Source organism: Carcharhinus amblyrhynchos, chromosome 4 (genome assembly GCF_965287045.1).
Source record: "Carcharhinus amblyrhynchos chromosome 4, sCarAmb.v2.hapA, whole genome shotgun sequence".
NCBI classification, from domain to species: Eukaryota; Metazoa; Chordata; class Chondrichthyes; order Carcharhiniformes; family Carcharhinidae; genus Carcharhinus; species Carcharhinus amblyrhynchos.
This window is the reverse complement of record NC_137327.1, coordinates 37,412,471-37,422,301: the sequence shown is the minus strand read 5'-3', so window position 1 is coordinate 37,422,301 and position 9,831 is coordinate 37,412,471. Positions and strand designations below refer to the sequence as shown.

Genomic DNA, 9,831 nt, shown 5'->3' with positions numbered 1-9,831 from the left:
TACAAATGTTGTATTTTGTTTCTTTTTACTTTAAATCTGTCAGAAAGGTGGATCTAATTTGATTCATGCTGGAGTGCAGCATTTGCCAAACCTGGTTCCACGGGACCCTAGGGTTCCTTAAGACTCAACCAGGGCTTCTACGGTAGATCCAGCTGTTTTAGGTTTGAAAAAGGCTGTCCTTCGAACTTGTCCGATCAAAGGTGGTTTTTGGGTGCATTGACTACGATAAATGCACTAGTGAGCTTCTGATTGGATTGCTGGAATCAGCAGCAAAATCAGCATTGAAAGTTACAGGCAAGGGTGACCAGACAGTGGAATGATGTCGGCCATAGCCACGGGATGGGAGAGGCCAGGATTGGGGTGTGAGAGATCAGGACAAGAGGGAAAGCTGAGGAGAAGGAGAGAGAGAGAGAGAGAGAGAGAGAGTGAGAGTGAGAGTGAGAGTGAGAGTGAGAGAGAGAGAGTGAGTTGTATGTTTGTGTGAGGGAGATACAGGTGTGAGTGACAGTGAGAGAGGTGAAAGTGTGAGTGAGAAGGGGTAAGAGAGAAGTGAGATAGTGAGTCTGTATGAGAAAGAGAGAGATGAGTGTGTGTATGTGTATGAGGGAGACAGGTGAGAGGCTGATTGTGTGTGAGGGTATGTAAGAGAGGTGGGAATGTGTATATGTGTGCGAGAAGAATGAGAGGGAATGGCGAAAAGAAGACTTCAGTACTTGTGAAATAAGAACATTTTAATTATAATAAATGTATACATACAAAAAATAAAAAAGACTTTTGTAACTTTAATTTTGCACGTTTGTAAGTACATTTGGAAAAACAATCAATTGTTTGTAATTTAACTCTTCAACATAATAAAAATATCTCCTCGGAATCCCATCAATAGTCTTGGGAGGTCAAAAGTTTTCTATGACCAGAAATGTTTAGGAAATTCTGCTGTAGTATGATGTGTTGTATTGGATATCAAGTTAATTTTTATTGTTTAATATACTTTGTACTTTATCTCAGAAAGTGGTGCAACATTGCATGATTTGATCTCTCATATAGCCTGTTGAAAGATGTCAGACAGAGTAAGATGGGTTGCAATAATGGGCCTGTTTTCCTATATCTCTGTGGAATTGGTGGCCCATAATCTCCTGGCTCGCCTGCTTCAGATTAGCGGGGGTACCTCGAGGATGTGTTGGGGAATCCCTCTTGGAGGTTCCCAAGTAAGGGTTTAACCTGATAATTGTCTAGAAGCACTAGCTTCCCCTGGACAAATGTACTGGGAACCATTCACAAAGTGATTTAAATTGCTAACTTCAAAAGGTTCTGCCAGTTTTACACTGGGCTGTTACTTTGAAAGGGTTAGCAGGGGAAAGAAAAACACTTCTAACATCAGAGTAACTGTAAGACAGCCCTGCACGGGACACACCCTCAAACCCCCAGGGGACTCCCAAATTAATCACCTCACTCCCCATGGTACTCCCTATCTGCACGGGATTTCCCACACCCCACTGTAGTGCTGTAAAAAGGGGCACGTCCTCCTTTGCTTCTGCTCCTTTTACAATTAACCGCTGGAGGCAGGGATTTGCTTCATATTTGAGTCCCACCCAGCCTGAGTCAGGTAAGTCAGACGACACAGGTGCTTTAGAATTTAAACACAGGTAAGTCAGTACAGAGTGGCAAATCCGCTGCTGGTTGCCACTCCGAGCAAGGTATAGCCTATTAAATTGAATTGTCCTGCCCCACTCACATAGGAATCGTAACGGGCAAGGCACAGACCATGTAGAGATCCATTGACCTCAGATGGGATTTTCCAGTTTTGGGGCAAGCATAGCTGGAAAATCCCACCTTTGTATTTGTCCAGAAATGCCAAGAATATTGTATAGTGGTAGCCAGTGGAAAATAGTGGTGGAGACTTCTCTATCATTGCCTGAAAGCTTTGAGAAAGTCCATGGCCTCAAACATGCAGATATATGGTCAAATTAGTGTCAGAGATTTTCCAGATATCACACCACGTTCAGCTTCACTGCGAAGGTGAAGAGTGAACTAGTCAGTATGCTGTTATATATGACTGATTGTGTGGACGATATTCTCATCATGCAGGGTGTCGATGAGGAGAAAGCCACATACAAAGGAATAACAAAAGCATTTCAGATACTTCAAATTGAGAAAGAATATCATCACTGACTGTCTAAATTTAACAAACGTACCTAACATCGAGAGGAAAGTATCGATGCACCCATAATTGACTTGTACAGACTTGCAGAAGACAGAGTGTGGCAACTTGAAAGATGAGCTGATCAGAGACCGAATCGTCACGGGAACGTTGGATGATGCCTTGTCTGAACACTTGCTGTCAAGAGATGATCAAACCTTAGCAAAGGCTATCCAACTGAGCAGATGTGCTGAGGTCAGGAGACAGAATCAATGTGTGGGTCAAGGTGACAGCTACAGCCTGATCCTCAAAAGCAAGTAGCAATCAGTAGATTGTATTAAATATAAAACAAGAAAAGGTTGTTGCATAAAAGCAGGAAAGACAGGAAGAACATTGATCACCAGCCCAAGCTAATTGTAATTGGTGTGGCAGAATTGGAGTGAAAACTGCTACAGCAAAGAGGCGAAATGCCAAATATGTGGAAAAACGGGCCACTTCCTAGCTATGGGCAGAAGCAAGAAGCCAGCACAGAAAACAAACAAAGGGAAGCTTTTGAAAGGTAGCAAAATCTAGGAAGTGGATGAAATTCATGATATTGGAAAGATCCAGGAAATAGATGCTGATGATACTGGAATACTGATATCCTAGTTGAGGGAAACAAGACACACTTTAAGTTAGACACAAGGACAGTAGTTTCAGTTTTTTTCAGAATCTAATTGAAATGGTTGGAGAGAAGCTCTTTTCAGCCATTATGCAAATAAATTATGCAGGCCAAGAGGGATGGTATTCAAGGTCAGGACAGAACTGAATGCAATCTTCCAACATCAAGAACCAGAAATCACAGAAATATTGTATGTGATTTAGAACTGAAGACAGTCACTTTTGAGCTGGAAAGCCTATACCAACTCACCTCTGATTTGCAGGGCAGAGGACCAGGAAAACCAAGAACATCAGCCCAAAAGCTTCAGAGCTGAATTCCCACAGCTGTTCACGGGACTAGGAAAGCTGAAGTTTGCGTAACACATCACTCTACTTTCTGAACCAAAGTCAATGCACTTGTTTACACCTAAAATAATTCCTCATCCACTTTTGCCAAGGGTAAAGAAGGAAATTGAGTCAATGTTGAAGTAGAGAGTTATTTCACCTGTGACAGAAGCAACAAGCTACTGTAGGGAATCGTCCCAGTGCCAAAACACAATGGATTTATCAGAATTTACATAAATCTTACACAGCTGAACAAAGCAGTTGAACGTAAAGTTTATCCCATGTCATCTGTAGATGACAGCTGAGCAAAATTAGGAAAGAGATCAATCTTTACAAAATTAGATGCAAACAGTGGTTTTTTGGCAACTATCCTTCTGTGAAGAGTCTAGGTTGTTCACTAAGGTTTGCTACACTGTTTGAGAGTTTTAGTTTCAGCAGCCGCTCCTTTGGCATCTCACCAGTGCCAGAAACCTTTCAGAGGGTGATCTCAGGCATCGTAGAAGGACAGGACGGTGTGTCATATAGATGATATCCTGATCCACAGATCCACTCAGATAGGGATGAGAAGCTACTGGCCAGCAATGGGGTGATGAACCCTGAGTAACCTGGGGTGGGAGGTGGTAGCCTACCTCTCTCACTCCTTTCCCACCCACCAGCTTCTTCTGTGGAACATCCTAGCTTCTTTCTGGCTTATTTTGCAGCCTCCAGATTTCTTCTGTGGTCCTGCTGACTCCATTATCACCTACTCCTGCCCCCCACGGCTTCTTCCTTGGGGCAGGGGTTCAGCCCTTGTAAAGTGCCGAACTTCCAGGCTCTTTACACAGAAACACAGAGACAGAATGGAATAAGAGAGTGAGAGAGAGAGACAGAGTGGGAAAAGGGAGAAACAAATAAAACAGAGTGAGAAAGGAGAGCAAAGTTGAGAAGGAAAGGGAGGAGAGTGACAGAGTGGGAAAGGCAAGAAAAACTCAGTGGGAAAGGGGAGAGAGAGAAAGAGAGACAGACAGAGTAGGATAGGACAGAGAGATTGAAAAAAGTGTCAAAGTGGGAAAGGAGACAGAGAGAGAGAGAGAGACAAAGGAGAGAGAGACGGTGGGGGGGAATGAAGGAGGTCGGAGAGTACTGCATCAAGGAACGGCCAGCAGACATGCCAAACATTCTCATTATCAGAAAGCAGAGAGGACACTTTAGTGATATGATTTACTCATCTATGATGAGATCGGTCATTCAATAGCTCTGAGACTCATGATACTATGATTGCACCAAGGACATTTAAGTTAGCAAAATAGCAAAATATCCAGCTAGAGCAAGTTATTCCATTTTGTGGCCAGGTCTCAAAGTTGCTTATTACTTGCGCTATTCATGACCAGGAGGCAAGAGAACTATGGATATCATCTTCCCACCACAACCATGAGAACTGCTTGGGATGGAGCTCTTAGAACACAGACGGAAGATGTTCTTGATCTTGTGAGACTACAACTCCAGATAGACAGAAGTCAAGCAACTGCAGAGTACAGTTCTGAAGCTGTAACTACATCACTGAAGGAGATATTTACAACACATGGAATCTCAGATCATGTAATCTGATAGAATGGACTGCAGATTGCCAATGAGTACTTTGAAGAGTTCATGGCAGTGTGTGGATTTGTCCATACTACCAGCTCACCAAGATACTCTCAATTATGAAGCTGAAATCGGAGTGTGTACAGTGAAAGCATTGCTGAAGAAGAACGATGACATCCAATTTGCACTTTTTTTATTCATTTGTGGGACATGGGCGTCACTGGCTGGCCAGCATTTATTGCCCATCCCTAGTTGCCCGAGGGCAGTTGAGAGTCAACCACATTGCTGTGGCTCTGGAGTTACAAGTAGGCCAGACCAAGTAAAGCAGGCAGATTTCCTTCCCTAGTGGACATTAATGAATCAGATGGGCTTTTTCAACAATCAACAATGGTTTCATGGTCATCTGCAAATTCTTAATTCCAGATATTTTTTATTGAATTTAAATTCCACCGTCTGCCGTGGCATGACTTGAAGCCAGGTCCCCAAAACATTAACTGAGTTTCTGGATTAATAGTCGAGTGATAATACCACAAGGCCATCACCTTCCCTGAGCTCTCATTCAACATCTGACCTATCATTCAACTCCGTCCAAAATGGTCCAGCAGCACCATGTCAACTCCTAATAGGATGGAGACAGAGAACTCAACTCCCTGCTCTCCCACACACACTCATAAAGCGTGTATAAGCAAAACAAAGCAAGGGAAAAAGATGATGAGTATCTTTCCAACCAGAATTAGAACTATGACCAATGTCACAAATCACACAACCAGCCAAACCTCCAACAAGAGAGCCAGTTTGGACCCGAGACCAAACTCGCTAAGGAAGATGGTCCGACCTCATCCAAAAGAGTATGGCACAGTGGTGGCACAGTGCCTCACAGCTCCAGGGACCCAGGTTCAATTCCCGACTTGGGTCAATATCTGTGTGGAGTTTGCACATTCCCCTTATGTCTGCGTGGGTTTTCTTCGGGTGCTCCAGTTTTCTCCCACAGTCCAAAGATGTGCGGGTTAGGTTGACTGAACGTACTAAATTCACTCTGAGTGTCCGGGATGTGATAGGTTAGAGGGATTAGCAGGGTAACTAAGTGGGGATAAGAGCCTGGGTGGGATTGTTGTCGGTGCAGACTCGATGGGCCAAATGGCCTTCTTCTGCACTGTAGGGTTTCTATGATTTCTAGAGTACAGTGAGACAGAACTGATGTGCACTGGTTTCCATTTAGAAGCGCTCTACCCAATATAATCATAAGAATCATAAGAACTAGTAGCAGGAGTAGGCAATTCAATCCCTGAACCTGCACCGTCATTTAATACGACTATGGCTGATCTCATCTTGGCCTCAAATCCACTTACCTGGCTGTTCACCACAGCCCTTCAAACCCTTGCTAATTAAAAATCTGTTAACTTCTTCCTTAAATTTACTCAAGGACCTGGCATCCCGCACTCTGGAGTAATAAATTCCACAGACTCATGACCCTTTGGGAGAATTAATTTCCCCTTATCTCAGTTTTAAATCTGCCACCCCATCCATCTTAAAACTAAGAGCTCTTGTTCTAGATTGCCCTATGAGAGGAATCAGGTTTAGACTCTGTCAACATCGTGTCAGGATCAATTGGGTACTTGAGGTCCATTCGAGCGTGAAGAGAAATGAACATAAATACAGGTGTCTGGAGGATGATAGAAATCGATTCAGCTGTCAATTAGAACTTTTTCAAGACATTGCATGTTGAATTTGTTTGAAATCATTAGAATGGAGAAGGTTTCAAAGATTTCAGTTTGCTAAGAAGCCTCAGAAACTTTAAATCAAAGCTGTGTGCATACATTGGGGCTGAGTGCACAGCTAGGCAGACTGGAATACCACCACCCCGATGAAATTGACATGTCTCTGTCAGAGGACTTCAAAGGGTTCTTCTCTCAACTGAAGCTTCTGATAGGGAGAAAGGAAAATGTCTGCTGCAGAATAGAGTGCTTCAATGATGTAAAAGTCTGCCAGGTAACAAGGGGGCATAGAGATTAAAATGACCTGGCCATTTCAAAATTTCAAAGAACTGTGGGGCCGGTCAGCAGGATGCTCGAGATGAGCTCATCCGCATCTTTTGGTGGGGTGAATCCTAGCTCACAGACACTGCCAGCGCCAATGGGAAACACTCTTGTTTTCCTCTGGCAAGGGCACTTAGGCCGGAATTTTATCAGCAAGCCAGCCCCGATTCCGGGGCAGACTCAGCTCAGAGAACGGCATTCTCCATTGGCCTTGGGCGGGATCGTGCAAAACTTGGGCAGATGTGCCCGTAAGATTCCACCCTTAGTCTCAAAAAGGGAGAATCAGGCCTAAAGTCCCTGCTCACTCGAACAGTAATCTTCGTGTCAACGTCAAAGGACCATCATCGAACAACTATTAGATTAAATAGGGTATTGAGAAGCAATGATTCTAAATCACAGAATATAGTATTTCAAAACAATTTAAAATACCACTGTTCCATGGAATGAAAACAAAATTTAACTTAATGTGAATCAGTAATGAAAGCTCTCAGCCATGAGCTTCTAAATAGGTTCACTGGGAAGCATTTTCTAACCTCATGATGAAGACTGAAGTAAAAGCAAAATGCTGCAGATGCTGGAAATCTGAAGTAAAAACAGAAAGTGCTGGAAAACTTCAGCAGGCCTGGCAGCAACTACGGAGAAGGAAATTTTCCAGTCCCACCAACATGGGAATTGTCATGTGTGGGACAGAGAATTTCATGGACCATTTAAAGTTCCGTTGACCTCGGGCGGGAATTTCCAGTCTTGGGGTTTGCACGACCAGAAAAACCCACCCAACATCTCACATCTAATGTGGGTCTTCTTCGGAATTCTGAATAAGGGCCATATTGGATTTGAAACTTTAACTCTGTTTTCCTCTCTCCACAGATACTGCCAGACCTGCTGAGTGTTTCCAGCACTTCCTGTTTTTATCTTAGGAAAGAGACCATTTGGATTTGCAAGACAATGCTGATCTCCAGAAATGATTTGGACATACAAACTATCATCAACCATTCCATACCAATTTGGCTTCAGATGAACAACTATTCATTGCAGTACGTCCTTTGGAAATGAGGCTGAACTCTCGCACCCCGGACATACTCTCTTCCACATTCTTCCGTCAGGGAAAAGATACAAAATCTGAGGTCACGTACCAACTGACTCAAGGACTGCTTCTTCCCTGCTGCCACCAGACTTTTTAATACACCTGCCTTATATTAAGTTGATCTTTCTCTACACCCTAGCTATGGCTGTAACACTATATTTATTCTCTCCTTCCCTTCTTTGCTATGTACTTTATGAATGGTATGCTTTGTCTGTATAGTGTGCAAGAAAAATACTTTTCACTGTATCCCAATACACATGACAACAGTAAATCAAATCAAAACTTTATGTTCATACTGACATCAAATGAACAATAAGTTCATAAATTTAGAATGATGTTTCCTAAATTTTCCTTTATTTTATGGAAGAATAAATCCCACAAGTTGATTCTCCCTCTTTTTCACCTGGAATGCTGCTTAATGTGAGCTGCCACAACAGCAAAGAGCCACAATTTAAACCAGAAATTCTTTGTGCCGTTCACAAAAAGACTTCCTTTCCGCCGTGGCCAAACGTGGAGGAGCGACTTTCATTTGTATATCGCCATGTTGAGAGATTTTTCCATCTGAGGAGATTCAGCAAGTTCACACGGCAGAGTGCATAGTGCCATGTAGGGTAATTCACTCAATAACTAGAGGTGAGCTCATTCCATCAGACTTATCCGGCGAGCTCAGTGCTCAGTTTTTTATTTTTATGATGCAAAGACTGTGAACAACAGATCCCTTCATTTTCACCACTTACTGATGCATTTCTTTTGAATTTGAAACTTCAGGCTATTGAGGTCTGTCAGTAAATATTCTTAATAATGAGAGATTTGCTGACACATACTTCTTGAGTTCTCTGCTTCATTTTGTATATTTGTTACGTTTTCTTTCCTCTGAATGTTGTCCTTTCTGCCACTTTCATTCTTATCAATTCAGAACTGGAGCTACACGCTATATAAAGGAGCAGATTCCTTGCTGCCTATCAAATTTGCGACTGCAACCTTAAATCTTTACCCAAACTGTGATTGCCGACTCTCTTTTTCTGAGGCGGTTCTCAGCTCCTGCCTTTGATTGATCCTCAGATAATAATTGACATGTTTTTCACATGCTTTGAGAATCTTAATTGGAACCAGCAGAGTCCAGCTTAGAAGTCACAGATTAATCCATTAGAAATCCAGGCAGTGCTTAAGTAGGCAATGTATGTACACATTGGACTGCAAACAAATTATAGTTCTAAAATATGGTCTGATTGCACACAAAATAATATGTGTATGGAATAATTGGCTTACCAATACCATATGAAACAGAACAATACCAGGTGTGATAGAGTCTGAATTAAATGTCCCTTGACTTTATTGTTCAAATGGCCGCATTAATCTAGTTTTCAGGTGCTTCTTATAACGTAAAGGACTGGATACATTTCTTTGTGGAAACATTGAATCAATTAAGTTAAATGTTTGAATTTTACATGCAGCATTTATTTTTGCCTCTCAGACATACTACCCCATTTGTATTTTGTGAGATTTATCCATGGAAAATTTGATAGTAATTGTCTAAAATGTGTTGTCTGCGCTGTGAAAAGCATCCCCACAGATTTGGGTTTTGACACATAAGGGGTTAAAAAAGGTGACAAGAAGGCTAAAAGAAGATTCTGTAAGAAAGCATGTGCCAAAGATGCAAAGGGAAGCTGAATTTGTAATGCAGTAAGATAAAAATTTGTCAATGTAAAATAAAAGTCTGAACTAAATTAGAGCATTTTTGCAAGGGCAATTAATCTAATGGAAACATCTTGCCATTGAAGTGTTTATGTTATGCAATTTTTCATTTCAGCATTTGCCAATGATTGTTTCATACCACTGATGGTTTCAAAATAGAACTACTGGTTGCTTCAAACCTTTACTATTATCTATCATTTTGTATTGTAGCATGATGGAACATTTTATTAAAAGTAGGAAGCAGTTGAGCCATATTGAAAGCATTGTTAGTCCCCAGTTGCACACCTCTCCTAGGGAAAAGTTGAGAAGAAGGGTGACTTCAGGACTATCGG

The 9,831-nt window shown here is 42.0% G+C and overlaps 1 long non-coding RNA gene across 3 annotated transcripts in view; it reads right to left on the bottom strand.

Annotated features, from left to right (window-relative positions):
• Positions 1–1,635: 1,635 nt before the first annotated feature.
• The window catches only part of LOC145341929 (uncharacterized), a 146,642-nt gene continuing 138,446 nt past the window's right edge, over positions 1,636–9,831 (bottom strand). For 2 of the 3 annotated variants that reach the window (XR_013886467.1, XR_013886466.1), the window contains one exon: positions 1,636–2,335. This is a non-coding gene — a long non-coding RNA (uncharacterized LOC145341929). Of the gene's footprint in view, positions 2,388–9,831 lie in introns of all 3 variants that reach the window. The other variant, XR_013886468.1, reaches the window with a different exon arrangement.